Source organism: Saccopteryx bilineata, chromosome 6 (assembly GCF_036850765.1).
Source record: "Saccopteryx bilineata isolate mSacBil1 chromosome 6, mSacBil1_pri_phased_curated, whole genome shotgun sequence".
In the NCBI taxonomy this organism is placed as follows: Eukaryota; Metazoa; Chordata; class Mammalia; order Chiroptera; family Emballonuridae; genus Saccopteryx; species Saccopteryx bilineata.
The window spans coordinates 85,894,667-85,912,529 of record NC_089495.1 but is presented as its reverse complement, the minus strand read 5'-3'; positions in this window follow the sequence as shown (position 1 = coordinate 85,912,529).

Below are 17,863 nucleotides of genomic sequence, written 5' to 3'. Positions count from 1 at the left end.
GCTTAATAAGAAGCACCAGCATAAATGTTTTCTATCAAGAAATTCTGCACTTTTGAGAAATGGCAAGACCTTGTAGCAACGCTGTGCTCAGTTACTGGCTGGACACTGCCAGAAAAGTGTTCTCAGCTCAAAATCTAAGGCAAACAATGTGGACAATCCTGGTGGCCATTCACATACTACTCTTCTCGTGGCAGGTTCTCTCTCGAAGGGTACTAGAGAGGCACAATTCCAAGTTGACTACAACCATAAACACATGGCAATGTACAACTAAACTTACAAAACCACAAAAACTATCAGGACTAATCATATACTTACTTCTATACCTGTCTATAAACTCCCAGGCATCGATTCCCAGGAGAATCAAGACCATTTACCAGCAAAAAGATTGATACAAAATATTTATAGCAGCTTCAGTCATAAATGCCAATTAAGTAAACAGTCAGATGTTTATTAGCAATCATGTTTGGTATAATTATAAAATAGACTATTGCACAGCAAGAACAAATAAAAAACATATGCTTTTGCATGATACCATATATGACTCTTAAAAGCAATATACTGAATGAAAATGATAAATGCTGTTCTGGCTGGGTTGCTCAGTGAAAAGAAGTCCTCTGCAGTGTGCTGAGGTCGCAGCTTTATCTGGGTCGGTGCACACATGAGAAGCAAACAATGAATGCCAACAAAAACTGAAGAACTAAGTGAAACATCAAGTTGATACTTCTCTCTATCTCTCTTTCTTGCTCTCTCTCACCCCCTCATCGCTCTCCCCAATCAATGAAAATATTTTTAAAAAAATGACAAGTGCCAAAAGGTACACAGTGTATGATTATATTTCTATGAAATTCAAGAGCAGGCAAGCAGTCCAGTTTTCAGATCTAGTGACTCAATCACTGTGCTGTTCCTCCTCCCCTGGAATATGGTAGATTCTTCAGTAATAGAGTAATAACACCCTTTTGTCAATGATTTTATTTTTTCATAACACATCACATCCTGTATTTCATATGTACTTTGAGCTCTGTCTAGATTCTCTAGAAGAAACTCCAAAATCTCTTCATCCTACCACTTTTTGCTTTGTTAAATTATTCCAATCCTAAAAAACAAAAACCAAGAAACAAAAAACCTTGATTTTACTTCACTTGGGAAAATTTATAAACTCTAATAAGGATAATGCACTCCCTCTATATACCCTTCCTAGCATAAGGTTGTGAGTTCCTGTTCTAAGCACTTTATATATATTATCTGTTTGTCATCATGCACACACACATGCGTGCGCGCAAAATTTCTGAGTTATTATCATTGCTAGTTTACATATAGAAATACTAAATCACAGAATAACACTTTGTAAAACAATATATATTTTAAATGATGAATCCTTTGTATTATTAATTCTTTTGACATTTTCTTGTAATTCTGTGTCTCTCACTTACTCTAACATTCACTCTCTTCCTCTATCTCCATAGCTGTACTATAAGATACTACATATAAAAGGTTTTTTAAATGTTTCATTATACTGACCCCTGCTATCTTCAAATGTATTAGGTCTGTGTTAGCTAAATTAATGTATTCCATGAATAAAACTCATTTCATTATATTAATGGATAATAATACATGAAATTTTTTACCTACTGCCAAGAATTCACACTAAATTCATGAATATCTGTTTCGTATGTTATTCTTATGACCTTATTTGAGGTTACATAACTTAGTTTCTTTGGTATTTTCTTGAGTAATAGATTACAAATATATTTCTGTCAAAGATACTTGGTAAAAGAAGGAAGCACTTATGAAGTGATATCCAGGGACCAAAGATACAGTGGTTAATGTGAAAGATAATTGTAATTACATTCTATTATAGCATTGATTAGAGTGCTTCTGTGAATTAAAAGTATCATCATTCAATGAGGTTTATCATTATGGAAATATATTAGATTACTCTCTAGTATGATGTCTTGCTGAAGTGATTTAAAAAAATCAAATTTTCTAGTAGCTAAAACTACATATATCTAAAGGAAACTATTAAGTTTTTATATGCACACTCATGTACACATTTCTTCAATAATTGTTTTTGCATATCTATTTAACTATTGTATTTAAAATATTAACCAAGGCTTAATTAAACATTTATTAAAGTCCTCAATTTTCTAGTCATGGTATTAATTTATTTCCTCAGAAACTTTTCTTTATATATTTGGTATTATAATTTCAAATCAAAGTAGGCATAAAGTTATCTTGTTTAAAAGTAACTCACAGGGAGAAACATTTTGGGAGATAGTCACCCTAACCCCTGGGACGAGTCACTCCCCAAAGCTGAAGTGAATATTTCCCCCAGAAACAGCAATACCAGCAAAGGGAAGCAGGAGAGCAGCCAAACAAGTTCCCCTGCGGCATTCAGAGCAGAGTTGCATAGAAGGAGGGAGCTTTTGGCTCTACACTAGTGAGTCTTAGGGTCCGAGCTGCAACACCCCCACCCACTCGGCTGAGGGCTAGCCGGAAGGCAGGCAGCAGTGGGAGACAAAAGCATGGTTCTGCTAGCAGGGGCGGAAGCCAGCTGGCCACCACTGGGCTCAGGTGTGAGCTCAATCTTGCCCGGCTGGGGAGAAGGGGGCGTGCAAAAGCGATCAAGCTCAGCTGCCCGCAGCCTGTAATCCAGCCTGTGGGAGAAAGGCGGGAACCCCGGAAAGGGTGGAGACCAGCACAGCCTTGCCCCGCCATGCAACCCAGGCTTGCGGTCTGACTTGGTAGCTGGCTCCTCCCGCGGGGATGGAGACAAAAGCCCAGAAGAGGAAGAGTTCCGCTACTGAGCTGAGCTTGGGCACACAGTCCTGCCCGGCGGTAGAGCCAAGGCTAGCAGCCGTCCCTCGAATGGGCTCCTCCTGCAAGGGCAGGGCAAAAGCCCGGAAACAGGCAGAGACCCACAGCTGAGCAAAGGTGCTCGCCTGTGCCCTCAGGACCGAGCATAATGTCACACATGGGGGCGGGGCAAAGGCCAAGACCACCAACGCTTGTACACCCGAGCGTGTGATCACAGCCACTCTCGTGAAGAGAAAATGCGGAGGCAGAGAAATACAACACAAATAAACCAAGAGAAATCCCCAGAAAAGGACCTAAGTGAAGCAGATATAACCAAATTACCAGATGTAGAGTTTAAAATAATGATTGCTAGGATGCTCAAAGATATTAGAACACCATAGATGGCCATTACGAAAACCTAAATAAAAAAATAACAAATATAAAAAAGGACATTGAAATAATAAAAAAGAATCAGTCAGAAATGAGAAATACAATATCTGAAATAAAGAATACAATGGAAGGAATTGAAAGCAGGATGGATGAAGCAGAGAATTGAATCAGCGAGTTAGAGGACACGATAAATGAAGGCACGGAAGCAGAGCAGAAAAAAGAAAAGAGACTCAAAAAGTCTGAGGAAACTCTAAGAGAGCTCTGTGACAACATGAAGAGAAATAACATCCGCATCATAGGGGTTCCTGAAGAAGAAGAGAAAGAACAAGGGATAGAGACTTTGTTCAAACATATCATAGCGGAAAACTTCCCCCAATTAAGGCAGGAAAACATTTCACATGTTCAGGAAGCACAGAGAACTCCATTAAAGAGAAACCCAAAGAAACCAACACCAAGAAACATCATAATTAAAATACCAAAGCTAAATGATAAAGAGAAGATATTAAAAGCTGCTAGAGAAAAAAAGACTATCACCTACAAAGGAGCCCCCATAAGGATGACTTCTGACTTCTCAACAGAAACACTTGAGGCCAGAAGGGAATGGCAAGAAATATTCAAAGTAATGCAGAACAAGAACCTACAACCAAGACTACTTTATCCAGCAAGGATATCATTTAAAATTGAAGGAGAAATAAAAAGCTTTACAGACAAAAAAAAAAAAAAAAAAAACTCAAGGAATTCACTGCAACCAAACCAAGGCTGCAAGAAATGTTAAGGGACCATTTGTAAACAGATCAAAGGAAAAAAAGAATATAGCAAAAGAGGAAAATAGTTTTAAAGAAAAAATGGCAATAAACAATTACATATCAGTAATAACCTTAAATGTTAATGGATTAAATGATCCAATCAAGAGTCATAGGGTAGCTGCATGGATAAGAAAACAGGACCCATACATATGCTGTCTACAGGAGACATCCTTAAATCAAAAGATGCACACAGACTGAAGATAAAAGGATGGAAAAAAATATTTCACGCAAATGGAAATGAAAAAAAAAACTGGGGTAGCAATTCTTATACCAGACAAAATGGACTTTAAAACAAAGACCATAGTTAGAGATAAAGAAGGTCACTACATAATGATAAAGGGAGCAATCCAAAAGGAAGATATAACCACTATAAATATCTATGCACCTAATATAGGAGCACCTAAATATATAAAGCAGACTTTGATGGACTTAAAGGGCAAGGTCAACAGCAATACTATAATAGTAGGGGATTTCAATACCCCATTAACATCAATAATAGATCCTCAAGAAAGAAAATTAACAAAGAAACAGCAGAATTAAAGGACATATAAGATCAACTCGATTTAATAAATATCTTCAGAACCTTTCACCCTAAAACAGCAAAATATACATTCTTTTCAAGTACTCCTGGTACATTCTCTAGAATAGACCACATGTTAGGGCACAAAAGCGGTCTCAACAAATTTAAGAAGATTGAAATCATATTGAGCACTTTCTCTGATCACAATGCCATTAAACTAGAAATCAACCATGATAGAAAAGTTGAAAAACATTCAAACACTTGGAAACTAAATAGAACGTTATTAAATAACGAATGTGTTAACATTGAGATCAAAGAAGAAATTAAAAAATTCATAAAAACAAATGATAATGAGCATACATCAACTCAAAATTTATGGGACATAGCAAAAGCAGTCCTGAGAGGGAAGTTTATAGCATTACAAGCATACCTCAAGAAGCTAGAAAAAGCTCAAAGAAACAACTTAACCCTGCATCTAAAAGAACTAAAAAAAGAACAGCAAGTAAAGCCCAGAGCTAGTAGAAGAAAAGAAATAATAAAGATCAGAGCAGAAATAAATGACATAGAGGCTAAAGAAACAATACAGAAGATCAATGAAACCAGGAGCTGGTTCTTTGAAAAGGTAAACAAGATCGATGAACCTTTAATGAAACTCACCAAGAAAAAAAGAGAGAGGACTCAAATAAATGAAATTAGAAACTAGAGTGGAAAAATAACAACTGACACAACAGAAATACAAAATATTGTAAGAAAATACTATGAAGAACCGTACGCCAAAAAACTAGACAACCTAGATAAAATGGACAAATTCCTTGAATCATATAATCTTCCAAAAATCAATCTGGAAGAACAAGAAAACCTAAACAGACCAATTACAACAAATGAGATTGAAACAGCTATCAAAAAACTCCCAAAAAGAAAAGTCCTGGGCCTGATGGCTTCACAAGTGAATTCTACCAAATATTCAAAGAAGAACTAACTCCTATGCTTCTCAAGCTATTTCAAAAAATTCAAGAGGAAGGAAGACTTCCAAACTCCTTTTATGAGGCAAGCATAATTCTGATTGCAAAACCAGGCAAAGACAACACAAAAAAAGAAAATTATAGGCCAATATCCCTGATGAACTTAGACGCAAAAAATCCTCAACAAAATATTAGCAAGCTGGATTCAGCAATATATGATAAAAAATCATACACCATGATTAAGTGGGATTTATTCTTGGGAGTCAAGGCTGGTACAATATTCGCAAATCAATCAATGTGATTCATCACATAAACAAAAGAAAGTAGAAAAATCACATGATAATTTCAATAGATGGAGAAAAAGCATTTGATAAAATCCAGCACCCATTCATGATCAAAACTCTCAGCAAAGTGGGAATACAGGGAACATACCTCAACATGATAAAGGCCATGTATGACAAACCCACAGCCAACATCATACTCAATGGGCAAAAATTAAAAGCAATCCCCTTAAGATCAGGAACAAGACAGGGGTGCCCCCTTTCACCACTCTTATTCAACATTGTTCTGGAAGTCCTAGCCACAGCAATCAGACAAGAAAAAAATAAAAGGCATCCAAATTGGAAAAGAAGAAGTAAAACTCTCATTATTTGCAGATGACATGATATTGTATATAGAAAACCCTAAAGTCTCAGTCAAAAAACTACTAGATCTGATAAATGAATTCGGCAAGGTGGCAAGATATAAAATCAATACTCATAAATCAGAGGCATTTTTATACACTAATAATGAACTGTCAGAAAGAGAAATCAAGGAACCAATCCCCTTTAGCCTTGCAACCAAAAAAATAAAGTAGCTAGGAATAAATCTAACCAAGGAGATTAAAGACTTCTGCTTGGAAAATTATAAAACATTGATAAGAGAAATTAGGGAAGATACAAATAAGTGGAGGCATATACCTTGCTCATGTTTAGGAAGAATAAACATCATTAAAATGTCTATATTACCCAAAGCAATTTATAAATTCAATGCAATACCTATTAAAATACCAATGACTTACTTCAAAGGTATAGAACACATATTCCAAAAATTTATATGGAACCAAAAGAGAACACGAATAGCCTCAGCAATCTTGAAAAGGAAGAATAAAGCGGGAGGTATCACACTTCCGGACATCAAGTTATATTATAAGGCCATTGTACTCAAAACAGCATGGTACTGGCATAAGAACAGGCACATAGATCAATGGAACAGAACAGAGAACCCAGAAATAAACCCACAGCTCTATGGCCAACTGATATTTGACAAAGGAGGTAAGGATATAAAATGGAGTAAAGACAGCCTCTTCAAAAAATGGTGTTGGGAAAATTGGACCTCTACCTGCAAAAAAATGAAACTAAACCACCAGCTTACACCACTCACAAAAGTAAACTCTAAAAGGATAAAAGACTTAAATGTAAGCCGTGAAACCATAAGCATTTTAGAAGAAAACATAGGCAGTAAGCTCTCTGACATCTCTCGCAGCAATATATTTGCTGATTTGTCTCCACAGGCAAGTGAAATAAAAGACAGGATAAACAAATGGGACTTTATCAAACTAAAAAGCTTTTGCACAGTTAAAGACAATAAGAACAGAATAAAAAGACAAACTACACAATGGGAGAATATATTTGACATTGTATCTGATAAGGGGTTAATAACCAAAATTTATAAAGAACTTGTAAAACTTAATACCAGGAAGACAAACAATCCAATCCAAAAATGGGCAAAAGAAATGAATAGACACTTCTCAAAAGAAGACACACAGATGGCTAATAGGCATATGAAAAAATGTTCAACATCACTAATGATTAGAGAAATGCAAATTAAAACCACAATGAGATATCACCTTACACCAGTCAGAATGGTGCTCATCAATAAAACAACACAGAATAAGTGCTGGCGAGGATGTGGAGAAAAGGGAACCCTCTTGCACTGCTGGTGGGAATGCAGACCGGTGCAGCCACTGTGGAAAACAGTATGGAGATTTCTCAAGAAATTAAAAATCGAACTGCCTTTTGACCCAGCTATACCACTTTTGGGAATATACCCAAGAACACCATAGCACTGTTTGAAAAGAAGAAATGCACCCCCATGTTTATGGCAGCATTGTTCAAAATAGGAATGATCTGGAAACAGCCCAAGTGTCCATCAGAGGACGAGTGGATTAAGAAGTTTTGGTATATATATACTATGGAATACTACTCAGCCATAAGAAATGATGACATAGGATCTTTTACAACAACATGGATGGGCCTTGATAACATTATACTGAGCGAAAGAAGTAAATCAGAAAAAACTAAGAACTATATGATTCCATACATAGATGGGACATAAAGATTAGACTCAAAAACATGGACAACAGTGTTGGGGGGAGGAGAGGGAGGGGTTTGGGGGAGGGGAGGGGCACAAAGATCATGGCTTTTCAGCATTTGCCATATTCCCCCTTTAATGTATAGACAAACAGCAAATATTTACTTATGGTGTTTCCACTATAAAGACTGCTGTCTTAGGGACAAATGCTGATGAACTATTTCAGCAGTTCCTTCCTCTTCAAAGACTTATATGTCAACATAGAGCTCCATGTTTCACAGGACATACTCAAGCTCACTTCATGCTCCCTGGAGCTTTAGCACAAGGGAATGCCCTTTCTTTTCTCTTCTTTTCTTTTTTCTTTTCTTTTCTCTTCTTTTCTTTTTTTTCTCTTTTCTTTTCTTTATTTTTTTATTTTTGTACAGTTGTATTTTTTCTTGTATTTATTTATTTTTTGTATTTTTCTGAAGATGGAAATGGGGAGGCAGTCAGACAGACTTTCGCATGCGCCACACCAGGATCCGCCTGGCATGCCTACCAGGAGGAAATGCTCTGCCCATCTGGGCTGTTGCTCTGTCTCAACCAGAGCCATTCTAGCGACTGAGGCAGAGGCCGTGGGGCCATCCCTATTGCCCGGGATGGCTTTGCTCTGGTGGGGCCTTGGCTGCGAGAGGGGAAGGGAGAGACAGAGAGGAGGGAGAGGGGGAGGGGTGGAGAGGTAGATGGGCGCTTCTTTTGTGTGCTCGGACTGGGGGTCGGGCCCAGGAATCTTGCACACGGCGCCAAGGCTCTACCGCTGAGCCAACCGGCCAGGGCCTAGAAATGCCCTTGTTGATCAAGCTACCCAAAAGAATATTATATAGAGCAACCATGACAGACCGAGCAAGTCAGGCTCATACCAGAACACTGCAGCCTGGTGTAAACAATTTCAACTTTCTCGGGAAGCAGCACGGCAGATTGGGAAATCCTGTCCAAGGGGTCCTATACTACCCCTTCATTTAGAGTTAACCCTCAAGGACCCCTACCAGGACAACTTTGGCAGATGGATGTTACTCATATACCTTCATTTGGCAAACAGTCATATGTCCACATTACAGTGGATACATATTCTGGATCTATAGTAACCTCTGTCAGAACAGGAGAGGCTGCTAAGCGTGTTATAGCTCATTGTCTGTATGCATTGTTCTATTATTGGATTTCCTAAACTGGCTAAACTGAAAATGCTCCTGTATATGGAGCAAAAGCATTTGCTTTATTTTGTCATGATTACAATCTTTAAAGTTAAGGTATTATTTAAGTGTACTCAGCAAACATTTTAAGGTCAATTTAAAAAAAAAAATTTTAAAGGGGGTAGTCATATCCTGGAACTCCTATAGGTCTACCATATCATACTTTTTACGTAAAAAAAATTAACATTTCTTTTGAAGGCTGATGAACAGGAGACACCAAATCTTTTTTGCCTGCAAACTACTACCTTCTTTATTAGATCCAGCTAATAACACTGTTTTGTCTTTTTCCAAATAACTCCAGATATATGGAAAAGATTTATATAGGCAGATGGGGATCCTCAAACTCCTCAGCGAGATCTTCTGAGAATGGCTTTTAAGATACCTAGAGGCAGAAATAGCCCAATAGAGATCAGGGGAACTACCAGCTTTTAGGATACACCCTTAAAGGCTCCAACACCCCAAAGGGTCTCATAGGATGCCATCTGGATCCTGCTTCAATAGTGGAAAGAAAGGTTACTGAGCTAAAGCCTGCCAGGCTTACATGCCTCTGCTGTGAGGAAACAGGGACACTGGAAGGTAGGCTTCCCCCTTGCTCCTCTAAGGGAGGATTCAATCTCTTCCAGCCCTGCTCCAGCCACCTATGACCTAACCTTGCCCAGAAAGCTGGGGTTTGCCACTGAAGGCTGAAGGTGCCCAGGGCCGTCAGCCCCATCTACGACACTGTGGACAAGCCCAGGGTATTTGTTCCAAGAAGCAGGTAAACTGATCTCATTTGCACAAGGGCCACTTAACTATGTTTGGCCTGAATAGTCAGGTTTTTTATTCTTCCCTCAAAGATCTCTGTTGTGGGTGTTGATAGTCCTATGTTCTGCTGCTTTTCTTTATATATAGTGGTTCCTTTATCCCTCCTATCTCAATGCCCCACTCATATTTCAGGCTGGTACCTACTCTTAATTTAGAGCTCTCTTCCCCCTTTTGCCAACTTCTATTATAAATCTACCTTTGCCACCCAGCTTAGTGTATCCCAAGGTTCTCTTTACCATGCCACAGTCTCAGAGCTCCAGGGAAAACCAACCTGGTCTCATCTCTCCAGGCAGAGGAGAACAGAAGCTCCATATCCACACATGCTGCAAATGGCTTCTCCAGTCTACCTGAATCATTACCAGCTAGAAGCAGCAGTCACTGGGACTTGGACATGAGCTGCAAAGTATAGAATGGTGACAACAATTCCAGTGCCATGTGGACTTTTCCTGGATGTGGACTTTTCCTGGACTTCTGCTCCCTGTGACAGATCCTACAGACTGAACTGTGGTTGGGTTGCATTTTTCAGGGATTTGACATGGTGATGGGGCCAACTTGGACTTGGTGAACATGTTAAGGACACTAATCTTTTATGGATTCTTGCTGTATTGGCCAAGAGTTTGCTTAATGGCTTTTAATCACTGTAAAAAAAATAGAAGGCTGGATAAAGAAGATGGGGCACATATACACCATGGTATACTATTCAGCTAGAAGAAATGATGACATCGGATCACTTACAGCAGAATGGTGGAATCTTGATAACATTATGTGGAGTGAAATAAGTGAATCAGAAAAAAACAAGAACTGCAGGATTCCATACATTGGTGGGACATAAAAATGAGACTAAGAGACATGGACAGGAGTATGGTGGTTATAGGGGGTGGGGGGAGGGAGGGGGGGAGAGGGGGAGTGGGAGAGGTACAAAGAAAACTGGATAGAGGGTGATGGAGGACGATCTCTCTTTGGGTGATGGGTATGCAACAGAACTAAATGACAAGATAAGCTGGAAATATTTTCTTTGAATATATGTACCCTGATTAATTGATGTCACCCCATTAAAATAAAAATTTATTTACAAAAAAAAGAGTAACTCATAATTTACCAATATTTGTTTACAAGTACTAGTATAATTTTCTCTTTAAGCCATTGCTGTCACTTTGCATTAAAGATTTGCTTGCAACCCACAGAAGGGAAAATAATGATTTTTTGTGTGTGTGTATTCAAATGCTTGGTTAAAAATTTTAAGAGATGTTTAATTTTGAGATTTTATAAAAAGTTTTATTAATATTAAAATACTAAAGATAGCAGATGTAAAAATCTACTAAGTGTTAAATTGACATGTTTGGGTGTGCAAGTATGTACATTTTATTAATAAATGACATATTAAGTATTAGAGAAAACAATAACATCTCTAATTAAATGACTTTGCTGATGGATGCTGAGAACTTAAACCATTAAAACATAAAATTTACTCAGATCTTCCAAGCATTCCATAAAATGACAGGCATCACTGAAGCAATGCTCATTTTGTCAAATTTATCTTATTATATACAATTTTATCACACTGTTGTGAATAATAAAATCCATCTATGTGAAAAGCATCAGTTTGACACTTAAATAATCTATATTTTTCTCTGAAAATATTATATCTGCATGGTGGGAAATTGTTTTTTCTATATACATTAATTGCAAATTTATTTATTTTAATAAATATAGTTTGTTTCTCTTTGGAAAGACTGAATGCATCTAATTATCAGTATATCTAATTTTCAGTTAATGTAGTATATGATTTAACTAAAAAAATCTAGACTCTACAATTTATTATATTAATCTTTCCACCTGTAAATAGGAGCGATACTACGAGCTGAGTTGATGCTTTATGATTCCATTATTATAGGTTTAAAACCAATATATAAGTTATCTTATTTTGTTTTTGTAAAGTTTCTAATATGTTGGCCATATCATATTTAAAGTACATAGGTTGTTCATTTTGAATACATTAAAGAATAAATTAAGACTGTTACTCTGGGATTTCGTATATTTTATTGCAACATATTTACCCCCCAAAATTTAATCAAATCATATTATTAGATAAATTTGTTGCTTTGAAACATATGCAGTAACTCAATTGGAAAAAACTTGAATTGAATTGATACTTATTAAGGATCAAGTGTAATTATATTAAAAAGCATATGAAGATATTAAAAAAAATCACCCATACCTTGTATTTATTTTTTATTATCAAAATCATGTGTTGGTATAATTTTTACTGATGAAAATTAATTGAGTGTTTTGGATGTAAATATGTACTAGATATAGTTATTTTGGTTAATCACTAGGAACACAAGCCCCCAGAATGCCTTTTGAACTAAAGACATTATATGAAATGGTCCCATTCTCAATTACAAAATAATGAAATAACCATCTTGTATCAGATTACTTTCTCAGAAAAGTAAAGATATCTCAAAGAACCCATGCTTCTTTAAGTAGGACTTATTCATTCACAAGTAAACATGAACAAACCCTTCTGTGGGCAAACATAAAGAAGAACCTGAAGATCTAGAGGAAGTAGTAAACTATGCATTGTTCTGAGAAAAGGCCATTAAAATAAGGGAAGATTTAGAACACTCTTGAATAAGAAAGATACTTCAAAATTATATTGTTTCAGGGTTTTTAATAAATATTGATCAAAAGAATTGCCCCACTTAAAGTATTTTGAACAAGGCAAATATTTCTACATTTTTCATATATATATATAAAAAAAACCAAGTTCAAGAGAAAAAACTTTCCTGGTACCAGATGTTGAATGAACTAAAGTGAGTATCTCTCAAAATTTTTTAAATTAGCAGGTAGTTGGTCTTGATGGGTTCTTGGTAACTTCCAAGGATCTGTTCAGAACCTAGTATTTACCATCTTTTACTTTTATTTGTTTGTTTTGCATCAAGAAATATGTAAGATTCTAGATTCATTCTAGAATCAAAGCATAGAAGTAAAAGAGAAGGAGTAGAGAGTATGCTTCATGAACCAACAACAACAATAAATTGATAATAAACCTTAATTAAAACAACAGTAACAACAGTAGTAATAAATTCATGATAAGTCTTTGGGAGAATGAAAGTGAATAATTCTCAATTATACAAGGTGTGGAGTGGGAAGCATCAGCTAACAACAGGTGTGGCCAAGAAATAAAATAATGTGGGGGAAAATTATAAAAAAGAAAAATAATTCAAATATAAACTGTTAGAGGGATCATAATAAAGAGCAACAAAGAAACTGGCCAATGGCTATGACTAAGATATAATATACAGTCAAAGACAATGAAACAAAAAATAGAGACTAATATTATTAATCTGATGAAAAATATTTATCAAAAAATATCACAAAACATGGAAGAGAAGATGGGATCAAAGAAGGAAAAAAGATTAATGAAATTATATATACATAGCATAGCATTATAGAGAATAGGACAGCAAATCCTGGAGGAAAGGGGGAAGGCATTGGGAAAGGGGGAAAAAGGGGGGATGAGGGGAACATGGGGGTGGGGCAGATATATTTGGTGGGACACTTGAATCTATGTAAACACAATAAATTGAAATAATAAATTAAAAAATATCACAATGCTATTTCAAGTTTGGAAAAAAGGATGTTCATCATCACCACTACATTTAGAAATGTATGTTATATATTAATAAATATAATAACTTTACTGATTGTGTCACAAAAATAACAAAACCAATGTGAGAAGTAGTATAACATTTGAAAATGAGAGGTCAAATTTTATTATTTGGAGACATTATAATTCTTTGAATAGAACACTCTAGGGAATCAATGTAACAGGAACAATATTAAAATGTACATAAATATTAAAATTGCATCTTTATGGAGAATATTTAAAGACATCATTATTGTATACAAATAATAACTTATTTTTTTATTTTATTTTATTTTTTTTATTTTTCTTAAGTGAGAGGCAGGGATGCAGATAGACTCCTGTGCCCTAACTGGGATCCACCTGGAAGGCCCAGTAGGGGGCGATACTCTACCCATCTGGAGCCCCTGTTTCATTGCTCAGCAACTGAGCTATTTTGGCACCTCAGGTGAGGCCATAGAGCCATCCTCCCCACCCAGGTTCAACTTGATCAAATCATTTGAACCATGGCTGAGAGAGGAGGAGAGAAAGAGAGGAGAGAGAGAGCAAGAGAGAGAAGGGAGAGGGGTGGAGAAGCAAATGGTCACTTCTCTTATGTGTCTTGACCGGGAATTGCACACGGGATTTCCACACTCCTGGCCAACACTCGATCGGTGAGCCAACAACTTTTTAAATTTATTAAATGATTGATTTAAAAGTGAGAGAGAAAGAAAACATCAATTAGTTGTTTCACATACTTATGCATTTTTATTCATTCACTTGTTGATTCTTATATGTGCTCTGACTGGGAATCAAACCTACAACCTTAGCATCCAGAGACTCTCTAGCCCAATAAGCTACCTGGCCAAAGAAAGCTGATAAATTTTTGAACAAGAATAATAAATGAAAAAAAAAAAAAAGGCTCACATTGACATATATGGAGACATATTAACAGTAATTTAGTATGGGTCAGACTCAGTTGAATAAATGAAATATATAGTCAAGAGTTATACACATACTTGGGAGCTTCATATGTAATCAGAATAGCTTTACAAAATCATAAGTGTTGGCCATATAAAATCCTAAATGTTCACAGATGTGTTAAAATAACATCAAGTCCCTCCACTGCTCTCTTCTCTGACAGCAGTCTGTTACACGTATCGATGTCTCTGTTCTATTTTGTTCATCAATTTAATTTAGATGATAGAAGGTGAAAGGATTGAGGAAAAAATGGCATCCGTATGTATAAAATACACAGACACTGACAGCAGTGTGATGATGGCCAGAGGGAAAAGGGGTGGGGGGGAGTTGGAGCTGGGCCAAGCGGAGGGGGGAGAATGGGGCAAAAAGACTTTACTTGGAGAGATGGGCACAATATCGTGTACAGATCATATTTTAATGACTTTTACAACTAAACATGTACCCTTTTCAAATCAATTAAAAATAAACTTAAAAACACAAAATAAAATAATGTCAATGCATCACTTTAGAACAATTTTTAGATTAACAAAAAAATTAGAATTGGGATAAGATTAAGATTTGGAGAAGATGTATAGAAACTACCTCAGATGTATAAATGGGTGATAATTTTTAAGAGTAATAAAACTCCACTTTTTAAAATTATGGATGCAAGTATCCCACATAGCAGCTACTCCATTCTGAGATATTTACCAGAGAAACTATGGTAGCAGAGATTTTAAATATGACTCATCACAGCATTGGGTGTGAGTGTGCAAAGTTGAACAAAATGTATCTATGTGTGATGGGTGCTCATGAAGCAGACAGAAGGACTGAGTTAGGGTTATATAAAGTATCATTAGCTGATTTAAAAAATAAAATGTAGGAAGCACAATTTATAACACAATGCAATTTATGCAAATTAAATAACACAAATACAAACAAAACAAACCTAATTTTTGAATTATATAACTATTTTATGTTATCTGAGAATAAAACTTTTTTTTTTTTTGAGGCAGGCTATGTTTAAGAAAAAGAAACATTGGCAATTTTACTAAGTGAAATTGAAATAGCCTTGGGGTGGGAAGATTTCAACTGAAGTTAGATACTTTTGCTTTTTGTGTCAAATTTTCAAAAATGAATAATTGCCAATTATTTTTCTTTTAGTCTTTAGACCAGCTTTATTTATATGTGTGTGTGTGCACGTGCGCGCGCGCGCACACACACACACACACACACACACCTGTTTCAGAGAAGAGGAGTGCTCAGGATGAAGTGGTATTTTGTCTCCAGAAAATGGATAATTGTGTTTTTTGTTACATTTATTTTTAAAATTTGACTTATCAGATAAAGAAGGAGAAAAACTGAGATAGAGTAAGAAAAGCATCAACTTGTTTTTTTACTTATTTATGCATTCTTTCCTTGAGTCTTGTGTGTGCCGACTGGAGACTGAACTCACAACCTTGATGAATTGGGATGACTATCGGACAGAACTACCCAGCCAGGGCTATAGTGTACTTATTATTATTATTATTATTATTATTATTATTATTTTCATTGATTGATTTTAGAGAGAAAAAAGGGAAGGAGAGAAGAGAGAGGGAAAAAGAGACAGAGACATCGATTTGTTGTTCTATTCATTTATGGATTTATTGGTTGATTCTAATGCACCCATGAATTTTAAAAGCTGATCTAAAGTGGTCGTAAATGCGTAAATTTCTAGCCAATAAATTGGCTAGAAATGAAAAGTAGTGTAATAAAGAGGTGAAGTATTAAAGAAAATTTTGAGAAAAGGGTTGCTGTTGGAAATGAGAAAAATATACATTTAAAAATATGTCCTTTTGCAATTATTTTGAAAATTTGATAAGAACTTGAGTGAGAAGTATACACCTATGGCATGAAAATACAAAAAGAAATTAACAAAATACTGAATATGATTTATGTGTTTTATAAATAAATATATGAAAAATATCAAGAAGTGAATTTTTGTTTACTAAATAATTCACAGAGGTGGTAGAACATTTTAATATAACTATATTAGTAAAATATATGATTGTAGGTAGGCCCTTAAGAAAGCTTCTTTGGAAGAGAAATAGGGAAACTATAATTTGGACATTAATATATTATATATTGAGCATATGTTAGGCTCCAATCATTGTATGATATTTAGGAATTATAAAAAGGAAGAGAGATCTTGCTATCAAACACCTCACAACCAATGTGGAAAACTTACTGATGAACAAGCCACAGGTAATATATATATTTTTAAATTTTTTTATTTATTCATTTTTAGAGAGAGAGGAGAGAGAGAAGGAGGAAGGAGTAGGAAGCATCAACTCCCATATGTGCCTTGACCAGGCAAGCCCAGGGTTTTGAACTGGCAACCTCAGCGTTTCAGGTCGACACTTTATCCACTGCGCCACCACAGGTCAGGCTAGCCACAGGTAATATTACCTGTATTAATTGATAGTTGTAATGAAAAGAAGTAATTACACCTTGTGTGATTACACCTTGTGCAACATATGTGCATAAAATCTTAAATGTCATTTTACTCTGGGTATGAAGGTTGTAGATGATGCAAGAGAAGGGTTTTTAGAATAGGTAATATTTGATATATGTCATTAGAATTAAGCATAGTTTTGTTATAAGACCAAATAAATCTTCAATAATGAAGATAACGTACAGTGTAAACAAAAAAATAAGAAAAAATGTCTTGGAAAATTTAAGAAACTACATGACATCAATTACAAACACAAGCAATGTATTAATGTCCATAAAACATGTCTTTTTCTTCTCCCTCCAACACTTAACTAGTGTTGCCGAATGTATCAGTGGTAATAGGAAAATATGTTAAAGTAACACAGGATAATATAGTGAGCAGATGCATTGAAACAGTAGAAATATGAGGAAGCAAAGGCTAAAAGTCTACACAACTATGATGCCTACAAAAGGAATAGAAAATTAATATCTCCACAGCAGAAGAAAATCAATAAGCCCATTTACTGAGCATGAAGTGCATGAGATGCAATCACTGATTTAGTAATCTCTTTCACCCTGATTAAACTTTCCCCGTAACCTACTCTTTCCCCTTTCTGCTACTCTTTTTTTGCGGTCACTTAATTGTGTTTATGCACGTTATTAACACTATTGTGTATTTTTTAATGATAACCTGAGAAATTTGTTTTTTACTGCCATAAAACCTAATTAAGAAAGCAAATATAATATACAGAATAAGAGTGAAGGCTTTCTAACCAGACAAACCCGAGTCCACAGCTCAGCTCTTGCAAATACTAGCTATTTGGCTTTGGCAATATAATCTTTTGGACCCTTAGTTTTCTTCTCCATAGGAAAGGGATAATAAAATTTTGTATCATTATGATTATATTTTATGCTTGATATCTGGCATAGAATAAGCTAATAATAGA